We start from the raw sequence: 13,278 nt of genomic DNA, 5'->3' as shown, positions 1-13,278 counted from the left end.
ACAGCCAAAAAGAACTAGAAACAGTGACCCAGACTTGAGACTTTTAGTTGGAAATCACTTAACTTACTGAACTTGAACCAATCATAATATTTCTGTGCACTGAATACTGTATATGAGGAAAGTCTAGGAATCATAAGGTTTGCCAGTAGGGATAGTTAAAAATTAGCAATATATAGTATTATTCCTATCAAATTTTTTTCTCTTAAGTTATATTTATAACAAAACTATAATTAAAATATTTATTAACACTTGCTTATTCAGGGACACAGCAGGGACATTTGTGTTTGATGGTTTAGCATCCACTTTATTGTGCTTACTTATTTTTATAAGGAACAAGCAACACATACCACATCTTCCCAATGTTCAAGGTAATGCAGTAATAACAGAATTCTCAAAAAAAAAAAAACCCAAAAAACAAAAACCTGGAAATTGCATTAAATACTGCTTTAATCAGGAATTGCTATAATAAAACAAGTAACATTATACATTATTTTTCCAATGAACTTTGGTTTGAGAAACTGAACAGCAGAACTTGATCTTTAAGCTTTGAGTCATGGCAAAACTGGTAATTCTCTGAAATCTGGGAGATGCATTAGCAAAACCGGACACAGCCCACCCTTCACCAAAATCCTGGAGAAAAGCATTTTATGAATTTGGGGGAGTAAGACTGAGCACTGGCTAGTTTACGACTTGCTGAAGCCCAAGGAGTGACGAGAACCACTGGCACTGGTAGCAGGTAAGAAATAAACTGTGTTGGGCTGACCAACTGCATATTTTATTAATGGCTTTGAATAAAAAAAGTGAAATGCTTCATTGTGTTTTCTCAAAAACTAATCAAAAGATTACAGAGTCCTACACAATTTGGAGACACAAAGTGGATGCTGAGTGACTAGAGGTCGCTCCAGGTGTGGAATTTTACAAAGTCAGTCCTTGGAGTGAATGGCACTGTGGCTCTGGCAGCAGATACGAAGGAATGATGCTCTGGAGAGGAGGTGGGGGACACTCTGCGGTTGGCCGGTGGACAGGTGAGGGTCCCAGCTGGAGGTGGGCCTTTAATCCTATGGTTTATCTTCCACTACTCATGCCTCTGTCTTTATAAATAGTAATTTCAATAACTCGAAGTCCTCTCTCCATGGGATCTGTCAGGAGGAGGCCCTGGGGAGCATAGATCTTCTCATTCTGCTCTTGAATGTATTTGGAGACTTTCTTCAGAACCTTCTGGTAGTGAGTTTCCATGCACAAGAAGATGGTGTATGCTGTTAGACAAGCCAGGCAGCCTTCAAGATAGGACTGGCCCCCGAGCTTCTCTGCTTCAGCATAAAGATTATTTAGAGTTCAAACTGTTCCTTCAAATTGTTGCCTATCAATCCTGTTCTCCAGCTCCGCGGGGAACTTTGGTCTGGAACTGGCAGTGGGTGCCACTGATGTAGTCTCACTGAATGAAAACCTTCCAGGACACTGGTGCCTGCTGCGGCCTCATGGCGAGGACAGGACGGGCCGCGCTCCCGGGCCCGGCCCCGCGCACCCCAGAGCCCCGTTCGGCCCGGGAAACACGAACCCGCCTCCGCTGCCCTCCAGCGGCTGTCGCACCGCCTACACCTCCACTGCTTTATTCATCCCTTCATATAGATTTAATTGTTTTAAGTTAAATTTGGATTCATTTAAATTATTTTTGGCTTCCTCACTTTTTCTAAGTTTCTCAATTATGATAAAGACCTACCATTTACATAGCAAACAGTTATTTGGGGTGTTTAATAGTTATTTAAGCCATCTTTTTATCCTAGGGAAAGTTAGTAAATTTATGCAGAGTCTGTATTATAAAGTGGAGTATTTTAGGGAAATTTCTGGATAAAGATCAGAGGAGACATTCTCCTTTCCAGGCCCTTAATTAGATACATTATTTTTATATCAGTAAATGAGAGATTCAGAACTCTGAAAATAATTTAGAAGTGTTTTTCAGTGAAGTCCCTTTATATTCTACTCAATATTTGTAGTAATCATCTAGTACCAACATAAGTTCTGCTTTTTGCTGATGCAGTCTCTCTCCCTAAATTGTATCAAAGGCTGGAACTGAAAATGTGGGAGGGAGGAGACAAAAGGTTTTCCCTTAATCAAGCTCCATGTGCACTCCTTGCTTCTTTCCTTGAGGTGAAGGTCCTCTTTTTTTATCCAGGATGATGACAGTGACATCCATTATTTTTGAGGGTACTGAGAGGGTGAGCCTCCTCATTTCTCTTACAATGGCATTACACAGTGGCAGTAATACAGAATTCTCATGAAATGGTACAAGATGTAAGGATTGTAAAATAATTCATAATTTTGTTTCTTCTAGTTATAAGTTAACTACTTCATGAGCCTAGAACAGACTAGGGTTTGTGGTAACATGTTCTTGTGACTGTTTACCAAATCCATCTGTTTCCCGTTGAAGGATACACTGCCTGAGTGAATGGGCCCTGCTTGCCATGCAGTGTCCAAAGGTCCCCCGGCAGCGAGGGTCATGCAACTTCTTTGGAATGCACTGGGCAAATTTTCAGGCTGCTAAATTCTTGGGTAAAGCTTCAAATTTTAGCTTAATACAATTTAAATCATTGTAAAATGAGACATTTACTTGTTTACACTGCAATTTATGCTGCATAAAGTGTTGTGATGAACATGAATGAGGATGTTAGGTTTGCTTCAATGTAAGTTTATATTTATGTGAGTTATACTACTTGACATAGTGAAGTAGTCTGTTTTAATTTATCAAGTGTGTCAATATTTATTAGATTTTAGAAATGAGTCTAATGCTGGATACAAGCTTGGTCTCACTGTTCTAGAACTGTGGAGTAATGAAGACTCTTACTAAAATGAATGTTCTAGATATTTCCTCTAAATCTTTAAATTTTCATTTAATAATGTATACCTGACTCTTCCTTTCTTCTGCTTGGACCAAAGGCATTTTATTTTTGCCCAATAGTCTAGTATTTGCAACTTCTGTTTTGGAGTCTGCAGTGAGTGTTTCATGCTTAGCTGTGCATGCTGGGGAGGAAAGATATTTTAGTGGTTCAAATTAAGCATTTGGGTGAGTACAGAATAGAGGAGAAACATGTCAGTACTTCAAAATATTATTCAGCCATTTATTCCAGTCATCTGGAGGATTATAGGTGAGCTTTGGAACTATTAGGAAAAACGAATGGGATCTTTTAGCAAAGGAGATAACTAAAATTCAAGACATTTCCCATCTAGTATAAGCTGAAGAAAGGTTAAAATTTGGGGAAAGTTTTGGGTAACCTAGGAGTCTTTGAGAGTAGGCCTATAATACAATGATGAGAGACTAGTCTTGAGTTTGGGAGCCAGGCCTGTGGGAATGGAGGTGGAAACACACTAGTGCATCATTAGTTAAAGGGAGAATGCTTGGCTGGGAAGTGGTATGCCACTGGAGTAGCATCACAAGTTCCTAAGTCAGGGACCATATATCTATGGCAGCTATGTAAATACGCTTCTCAGATTTCCTACCACATAGGGGGACATAATTGACTGATGGCCCACCTGTACTGCATTGTGCATTGACTTATTACATTTGTATGAGGCCCTGCTTCCCAACTAGTTGCTCCTAGCCACTGATTAAGCATGGCAGGGATATTAAGGCAGATACATTTCTGTGAGATGAGCCTCAAAGACTCCCCATTTGCTTCGCTGAAACTTTCTTAGAACCACAGCAGAGAGAGAGTCTAAGACTTTTCCTACCCAACCATCTTTCCTTCCCTCTCTCCCCTGCAGAGATCAGTCCTTCGTCATGCTGGGATGGCTCTCCTAGGCTCCCCTGGCTCTCTCTCTTTTCCCTCCAGGCATTTCTCCAGTAAATACTTGCACATCTAATTCCACCTTGGCATCTGTTTCTGAGAGGACTCAAATGAATGCAAGTGATGTCCAGAGTGGTCTGATAAAGTAGGCAGCAATATGGGGCACTGGGATGGTATATTCACCATCCGGATGGCAACAAGACACTTTCTGAGTGGTATGTGCAATATGGATAGTCCCTGGCACACGGTGGTGGTCCTATTCTTAAAGATCTCAACTGAGGTCACTTGGAAAAACTTCACAGTGGAGTGGAATATCTTCACAGGTGTGATGATCCAAGCATTTGAAAGATATGGGGCAAGTAATGCCTTCAAACATAGTTTAGTTGTCTGGTTACAGCTATGTTGTATTAACACTCTACAGAGAGGATAGTAAAAAACTGTATGTCCATTAACAAGCAGTTAAAGAATAAATGTGAGGACCAGAGTGTCTCTCTGGTAGTTTATTGAAAGGTCTTTATCTGTTGCAGTGGAAGAGCGGACCTTGTTAAGTGGCAGTTAGAGGGTCTAAGAGCTAAAGTTGAAGAGCTCCAGAGGTGAATAAATGATCTGTTAAGGCAGGTCTGCTATGACAAAGTCAAGGCACAGGTTGGGGAAATCTGAGGCCCTGGAATGTGTAATGGCACTATCTAGATATATTTCCCTGAAGATGTTGGCTCTGCAGATTCCCATGAACCCTAGGAATTTGCAAGGTAGTCCACCCTTCCCCTGTGCTGGAAGGTGTTGCAGAAGCCCTTCCCCTTCAAGGCAACAGGTGCCCTCCTCAGGAGCTGCCCTTATCTCCTCTCCTAGCTACTAGGCCATAACTAAGGTTAAATCCTAGGGTAACCCAACTGGAAAAGTGCTAGGCCAGATAAGGCAGGAAAGAGATTATACACAGAAAGAACTCTAAGAATTAGCTAGCATGCAGTGTCATGAGAAAGGAGCATACCCCAGAGATTGGATTTTGAGGTGCCTGATCAAAGTGGCTGAAACGTAAGACTATAGATAATAAAGAATTCATAGACATGGAGGAACTTTCTTGGGATACATGGGAAAAGGGGAATACTCAGGATTCTTGGACACAGGTTCTGAGTTTACTTGGATATCTGGAGCCCCAAAGCATCTTCAAGGCACTCTGATTAGAGTGGGGACATCTCAGGACCAGGTGATAAATGGAATCCTGGTTAAAGTCTGGCTTACAGTGGGCCCACTGGATCTACAAGCTACTCAGTGGTCATTCCCATAGTCCCCAGGAATATACCTGGTATATACCTGGTAGTTGGAGTAATTTCCACGTTGGATACTTGTCATTTGGGGTAAGGGTTCTCATAGTGGGGAAGGACAAGTGGAAATGTCTGAAACTTCCCTCTTTTCCCAACCAAGGTATTAAATAAAAAAAAAAACAAAAAACAAGATCACATTCTGGGGGATGCAGGGAGAGTGGCAGAGATTAGCACCACTATTAAATATCTAAAGGATGCAAGGATGGTGATTCCTATCAGACCTCTGTTAAATATACCACTCTTATCCCTGAAGAAACTAGATGGATCCCGGAGAGTGATCGTAGACTACTGCAGACTTAACCAGTAGCCCTGTTTGCAGCTGCTGTGCTAGATAAATATCATTGGTAGAGCAGGAACATGATGTGTAGCCACTGATGTGGCAAATGCAGTCTTTTCCATCCCAATCAGAGGTCAGAGACAGTTGCATTCACTCAGGGAAGATAGTGTTCATTTAGTTTTGCCTTAGGGCTATGTTAAGTCTCCTGCCTTTCATCATAGTGTAGTCCAAAGAGAGCTGGCCTGCTTGGTCATTCCACAGAACATCACAGTGATCCATTACATTAACAATGCTGATCAGGTAAGTCAAACAATAGATGGCTAGTACTCTGAAAGCCTTGATAATGCACATGTGCTCCAGAGGGTGTGAGAGATAAACTGCAAAGTTTCAAAGACCTGCTTGAATTTTTAGTGAAATCTTAGGATTCCAAAGAAGAAAACTTCAGTGACGTTTTTAGGGTCCAGTGGTCAGGAATATGCCAGGATATCCCCTCCAAAGTAAAAAAAAAAAAAAAAAAAAAATGCATGCATCCTGATTCCCTTACCACAGAAATTGAAGCACATGCATGGTGGATGTCTCTGATTCTAGAAAAAAACACATTTCTCACCTAGGAATATTGAACTGGTCCATATATTAGGTGACACAGAACGTTGCCAACTTTGAGTGGGACCCAGTGCAGGAAAGAGATCTGCAATAGGACCAGGCTGTGGTGTAAGCAGTCCTGCTGCTTGGCATAAGATTTGGAAGACCCTATGGTGTTGGAGATATCAGTAGTGGGAAAAGATGTAGTGTGAAGCTTATGAAAAGCTTAACACAGGCCCCATAATAGAATTATAAATCATAGTAGAATGACAAATTTATGTCTACATCAAGAAAGAAAATGCCTTTTGAGAAACAGCTCCAACATGTTTTGGGGCTCTGGTAGAGACAGATTGCTTGGTCATGAAGTACCAAGTGACTGTGAATCTGAAACTTCACTTTATGAAAAGAATTCTGTTGAACCCATCTAGTCAAGAAATTGGAGTACCTGCAGCAGACTAACATAAAATGGAAATAGCACATCTGGGAAGGAAGATTAAGCAGGACCAGAGAACACAAACAAGCCACATGAACAGGTAGATCACCTGCATCATTTGTACTAGCTCCCCTCCCCCTGCTTGCACCTATGGCCATATGGGCAGTCTCATACAACCAGTTGAAAGAGCAGGAAAAGTCTGAGCTCTCTTTGGATGGATTGGCTTGATCATGGATGCAAGCCAATATATATGGTGGCAGCATGACAGTCATGTTCCAGAGTGGCCCTGAAAGATACTGGAAAGGGAAAAGAGCAGAGTTGAAAACAACACACCTGATCATCCACTTATTATAGAAGTGACTCACAGTGAGAATCTGTATGAATTCCTGGGCTGTAAGCAAGGGCCTGGCCATCTGATCTGGGGCCTGGTAGGAAAGACTGGAAGATTGGAGACAAGAAGGTCTGGGATAGAGGCTTATGGTTAGACATATGGGAAGGGGCACAAAGTGTGAAGATTTTTGTATTACATGCTGACACTCACCAGAAAGCATCCATTCTGTGTGCTTGTTGCTTCACAGCAAATTATCCCCAAATTTAGTGGCTTAAAAAGACACACATTTATTATCTCACAATTTCTATGAACCAGGAATACAGGCACAGCTATACTGAAGGCTCCGCTTCATGGTCTCTCTCAAGGCTGCAAAGTATCAGCTCAGCATGTGTGGTCTTATCTGAAGGCTCAACTGGAGAAAGACCTACTTCCAAGTTCTCTCATTGGTTGTTGGCAGCATTTGGTTCCTAGCTGTTAGCTTATGGCCACCCTCAGTTCCTTGCAATGTGGGCCTCTTCAAAATAGTGAAAGTATTGCCATCACTTTTATCAAGTTATATAAGTTTGAAGCAAGTCACTATGTTTCTTCTGTATTCAAGGGGAAGCAATTACATGAGGATGTGAATACCAAAAGTGGAGATCATTAGTGACCACCTTAGAAATGTACCTACCACAGATTTTTATTTATTAACTCTTAAGAAGATTTAGTGGTCTCTTTAGGGTTTTCAATATACACCTTAAGTTATTCAGCCTACCTTCAAATAACCTTTTAGAGCAATTAAAAATAATAAAAATGTGAAGTATATATTTACACTCATGCCATTTCTAGTGATTTTCATTTATTTATGTTTATTCAAGTTTCTGTCTGCTTTCATCCTGACCGAAGAACTTCCTTTAACACTTCCTGTAGTGCATGTCTGATGGTAATGATTACTCTTATTTTTTGTTTTTCTGAAAAAATTCTTTATTTTGTTTTCATTTTTGGAGAATATTTTCCCTGTTTAGAACTCTGGGCTAACTTTTCTTTTTAAGCATTTTATGGATGATACTCCATTACCTTCTAGATTGCATAGTTTCTGATGAGAAATCTGCTGTTTTTCTGTCTTTGTTCCTTTGTGTGTAAAGTTTCTTTTGTCTCTGGCTGCCATCAAGAGTTTCCTTCTATTTTTGGTTTTCAGTGGTTTGAATATGATGTGTCTAGGTTGTGGTAGTTTGTTTTTTCTTTTTATCCTTCTTGGTGTCCTCTTTTTGGATATTTCTTTTGGTGTTAATACTTTTGGGCAGTTCTGGTCATTATCTCTTCCATATTTCTTCCATTCCATTCTTTCTTTCTTCTTTTGGTATCCAAATTATACATATTAGACATTTGATATTGTCTCACAGATTGTGGATGCTCTGTGCTATTATTTTTCATTCTTTTGTATCTTTGTTTTTCAGTTTGGGCAATTTCTATTGATTTATTTTCATGTTCATCGATTCTTTCGACCACTGTGTTAAGTCTGCTGACGAGCCTTCAGAAGGCATTCTTCATCTCTGTTACTAGCATTGCACTACATTACTAGCATTACAAATTTTTAATTCCAGCATTTTTTTTATTCCTAGCATTTCCACTTGAAAATGGAAATAAAAACTTACAGTTTTTATTTTTCTGATGAAATTCCTTATCTGGCCAATGCATATTGGCAATCTTTCCCACTAGACACTTTGTTCTATTTATCAGACTTATTTTAAATTCTCTGTCTATTAACTCAAACAACAGCATCACATATGAATCTTTTTCTTTTGATTGCTTTGTGTGTTGAAGTTTTGTCCTTGCTTCCTCATGTGTCTCTTAATTTTTGGATACATCATCAGTGCTTAATTCTTTTGCTTTTAGGGGAGATAGGGAAGAAAGATCTGAACAGGATTTTGTGCCTTTCTTTCAGTGCTGCTATTTTCCTATCCAAGTTCTACACTATAAGGGAGGCTGTCTGGGGTCTCTGTTCTGTCTGAGGTCTTTCTTGTGAACACCTGGGAAGATATGTGTAGAAGACTTGTGAATAGGTGAAAATTCTCATGTCTGTGGTTCTGGGGGATTCATTCTATACTTTCACACTGGCTCACATTAAGCTTTTAGCAATCCATCAGAATTTTAAGCTGAATTGTTCTTACCAATTTGTACAATGTCTGGCATTTACCCTAGGTGAGCAAATGCTAGCACCTTGTTTCTTCTTGGAGGTGCCTGTCTTTCCTTAAATTTCAACTAAATTGTTTGTACTGCTCCCTCAGCAATCTGATGGATTAAAGAAAAACTGTGACTTTGCAGTTACCCAGCTTTCTTTTTGTTATGGTGGGAGTGATGCTCTTTCCAGTTTGGCACATACTAAGCTGAATTCAGAAATTTGGTCCATTTACTCTTAATTGATTATGATTAATTTCATGCTATCATGTCATTATAGCTACTTTGTTCTTGCTTTTTCTACTCAAGATAGCTACATTATAGCTACTTTCTTCTTGCTTTTTCTACTCAAGATAACTATCATACTGAATCCATGCATATGATTTCTTTATTTTGCTTTTTATATAGTTTTATTGCAATTATATGTCTTTTTAAAACTTCATTATAAATCTAGGTGTTTAATTTTCTAATAAGGACATTAGGTTACATATAATCTTCTTAGACTTTTAATATTACATTAATATTACTTTTTAATATTACATTGGTAAAATTTATGCATATTGTTGACTGTCATCATGGTTCATTTGTTTTATTCAGAACTTTCTAAAAGTCAAGTAAAGTGTGGGGAAATATCCACATTCCTGGGAATAACACAATTTGAGCCCAGATTATCCCACTTTTCCTCATGATCATGATAAACTCATTTACCACTTGCTTAATTTGTTTACTTTTATTGATAATAAATGACCATAACCCTAAAAGAGACCTCTGATTCCTGTGCTTTTAGAAATCTGATTGCATGTATAAAAACATTTTGTATTCCTAGAAAAGTTACAGTATAAAATCAAATTAATATATAGACTCCCAGTTGAAAGACCTGACATGAAATATCCTCATTTACCCTATTCTCTACTTTCTAAGAATCTGAGTATGAGGGAGTTTTTTTCAGATTTCAGGACATGCTCCAATATGATCTCAAATGACTCCATTTAGTTGTCAGTTCTCATGTTGGTCTTTCCATGACCCTAATGTGTCCTTATGGTACCTTATTATTTCAGGAGTCTGGTGAAGTTTAGAGAAATTTTTCAAATAACTGGAAATAGCCTAGTTGACTATGGATGAGTCCATTCGTCGCAGTATTTTAATCTATGAATTATGTAAGTTGGTATATTTCAGAGAGGAAATATCCTCTCTGAGCCTGACCTTTTATTTTCTTTTTAAAATATCACCATGAAATGGAATCTTCCAGACATCAAGAGAAAAAGAGACCAACTGAAAACTGAAATTATCTCAACAAAAGGTAATACTAGGTAGTTACCAAACATGTGCTACCCACTCCTGCCTGAAGGTGGGAGTCTTCAATTATATAATGGTCTAGGATAGAACTTGTGGAGGAGTGGTGACATCCAGCCCTAACTTATGTGAGTCAGGTTCCAGTGGGACATTCATTCATTTACTCATTTATTTATGTAATATTTATTGAGTCTATATCATGCTCCTAATTCTGTTCTAGGCCTGGGGCAACAGAAGTGAATGAAATATGATAAAAATATACTATGGAGAAAAATAAAGGAGATGCAGGTATGTCAAGGGATACAGTGTTAAGTACGGAGGTGAAGAGAAAGCCTCACATAGAAGGTGACATTTAGATAAAAACCTGAAGTTCGGAAGCCAGACGTGCAGAAAGAGCATAGGAACATTCTGGGTAGAGGCCAATATCCTGAGGCTGGAGAAAAGGAAAGAAAAAAGAAAGAAGAGCTCAGGTAGAGTAAGAAAGATAGAATAGTAGATGAAGTGAGAAGTTAGAGAGTGAGGTGTTCTATTTTGAGGACTTTACTTAGATGGAAAACTACTGGAAGGTTTTGAGCAGGGGATTGACACGAACTGACTAACATTTAACAGAACTACTTTGGCAACTGTTTTGAGAATGAACTGAGAGGAGGCAGGCCTTTCTTACCTTATATGAGTCAGTGGGGGGTAGTTTTTCTCCCATTCTTTAACATGAATGTAAAAAGTAAAGGAAGTAAAATTTCTCTACAAAAAGGAAATTTTCACAGGGAATTTGCAAATATTATAAGCTCTCACTCCTTGGTGGAGATACACAGTCCATTTCCTGGGAAGGGACACTCATATTCTGGTGGTACTTTAAGAACAACAGGTATATGAAAAAACACTAAACATCACTAAGCATCAAGGAAATGCAAATCAAAACTACAATGAGGTATCACTTCACACTTGTTAGGATGGCTATTATCAAAAAGACAATAGATAAAAAGTATTGGTAAGTGAGTGGAGAATAGGTAACACTTGTGCATGGTTGATGGGAATGTAAATTGGTCCAACCACAATGGAAAACAGTATGGAGGTACCTAAAAAAATAAAAAATAGAACTACCATATGATCCAGCAATACCATTTCTAGGTATATACCCAAAGGAAATGAAATCAGTGTCTTGAAGTGATATCTGCATTTCCATGTTCACTGCAGATATATATATATATATATATATATATATATATATATATATATATGGAGTCAGCTCCATTTTTCTTTCTCAAGATTGTTTTGGCTACCTGGGGTCTTTTGTGTTTCCATAAGAGTTGTGAAATTTTTTGTTCTAGTTCTATGAAAAATGCCAGTGGTAGTTTGACAGGGATTGCACTCAATCTGTGGATTGCTTTGGGTAGTACAGTCATTTTCACAATGTTGATTCTTCCAATCCAAGGACATGGTATATCTCTCCATCTGTTTTGTATCGTCTTTAATTTCTTTCATCAGTGTCTTATAGTTTTCTGCATACAGGTCTTTTGTCTCCTTAGGTAGGTTTATTCCTAGGTATTTTATTCTTTTTGTTGCAATGGTAAATGGGAGTGTTTCTTTTATTTCTTTTTCAGATTTTTAATCATTAGTGTATAGGAATGCAAGAGATTTCTGTTCATTAATTTTGTATCCTGCTACTTTACCAAATTCATTGATTAGCTGTAGAATTTTTCTGGTAGCATCTTTAGGATACTCTATGTATAGTATCATGTCATCTCCAAACAGTGACAGTTTTACTTCTTCTTTTCCAATATGGATTCCTTTTATTTCTTTTTCTTCTCTGATTGATGTGGCTAAAACTTCCAAAACTATGTTGAATAAGAGTGGTGAGAGTGGGCAACCTTGTCTTGTTCCTGATCTTAGAGTAAATGGTTTCAGTTTTTCACCATTTATAACAGTGTTAGCTGTGGGTTTGTCACATATGGCCTTCATTATGCTGAGGTAGCTTCCCTCTATGCCTACTTTCTGGAGGGTTTTTATCATAAATGGGTGTTGAATTTTGTCGACAGATTTTTCTGTACCTATTGAGATTATTGTATGGTTTTTATCCTTCAATTTGTTAATATGGTCTATCACATTGATTGATTTGCGTATATGGAAGAATCCTGCATTCCTGGGATAAACCACACTTGATCATGGTGTCTGATCCTTTTAAGGTGCTATTGGGTTCTGTTTGCTAGTATTTTGTTGAAGATTTTTGCGTCTATGTTCTTCAGTGATATTGGCCTGTAGTTTTCTTTCTTTGTGACAACTTTGTCTGGTTTTGGTATCAGGGTGATGGTGGCCTTGTAGAATGAGTTTGGGAGTGTTCCTCCCTATGCTGTATTTTGGAAGAATTTGAGAAGGATAGGTGTTAGCTCTTCTCTGAACGTTTGATAGAATTTGCCTGTGAAGCCACCAGGTCCTGGGCTTTTGTTTGTTGGAACACTTTTAATCACAGTTTCAATTTCAGTGCTTGTAATTGTCAGTTTATTATTTTCTATTTCTTCCTGGTTCAGTCTTAGAAGTTGTGCATTTCTAAGAATTTGTCCATTTCTTCCAGGTTGTCCATTTTATTGGCATATAGCTGCTTGTAGTAATCTCTCATGATCCTTTGTATTTTTGCAGTGTCAGTTGTTACTTCTCCTTTTTCATTTCTAATTTTATTGATTTGAGTCCTGTCCCTCTTTTTCTTGATGAGTCTGGCTAATGGTTTATCAATTTTGTTTATCTTCTCAAAGAACCAGCGTTTAGTTTTATTGATCTTTGCTATTGTTTCCTTCATTTCTTTTTCATTTATTTCTGATGTGATCTTTATGATTTCTTTCCTTCTGCTAACTTTGGGTTGTTTTTGTTCTTCTTTCTCTAATTTTTTAGGTGTAAGCTTCGGCGTTTTATATGACATTTTTCTTGTTTCTTGATGTAGGATTGTATAGCTATAAACTTCCCTGATAGAACTGCTTTTGCTGCCTCCCATATGTTTTGGGTCATCGTGTTTTCGTTGACATTTGTTTCTAGGTATTTTTTGATTTCCTCTTTGATTTCTTCAGTGATCTTCTGGTTATTTAGTAGCATATTGTTTAGCCTCCATATGT

At 38.3% G+C, this 13,278-nt stretch overlaps 1 pseudogene; it reads right to left on the bottom strand.

Annotated features, from left to right (window-relative positions):
* Nucleotides 1–277: 277 nt before the first annotated feature.
* Nucleotides 278–1,594, bottom strand: LOC137222086 (golgin subfamily A member 7 pseudogene; annotated as a pseudogene).
* Nucleotides 1,595–13,278: the final 11,684 nt, after the last annotated feature.

Source organism: Pseudorca crassidens, chromosome 3 (assembly GCF_039906515.1).
Source record: "Pseudorca crassidens isolate mPseCra1 chromosome 3, mPseCra1.hap1, whole genome shotgun sequence".
NCBI lineage: Eukaryota > Metazoa > Chordata > Mammalia > Artiodactyla > Delphinidae > Pseudorca > Pseudorca crassidens.
This window is presented reverse-complemented; position numbering and strand designations above follow the sequence as displayed.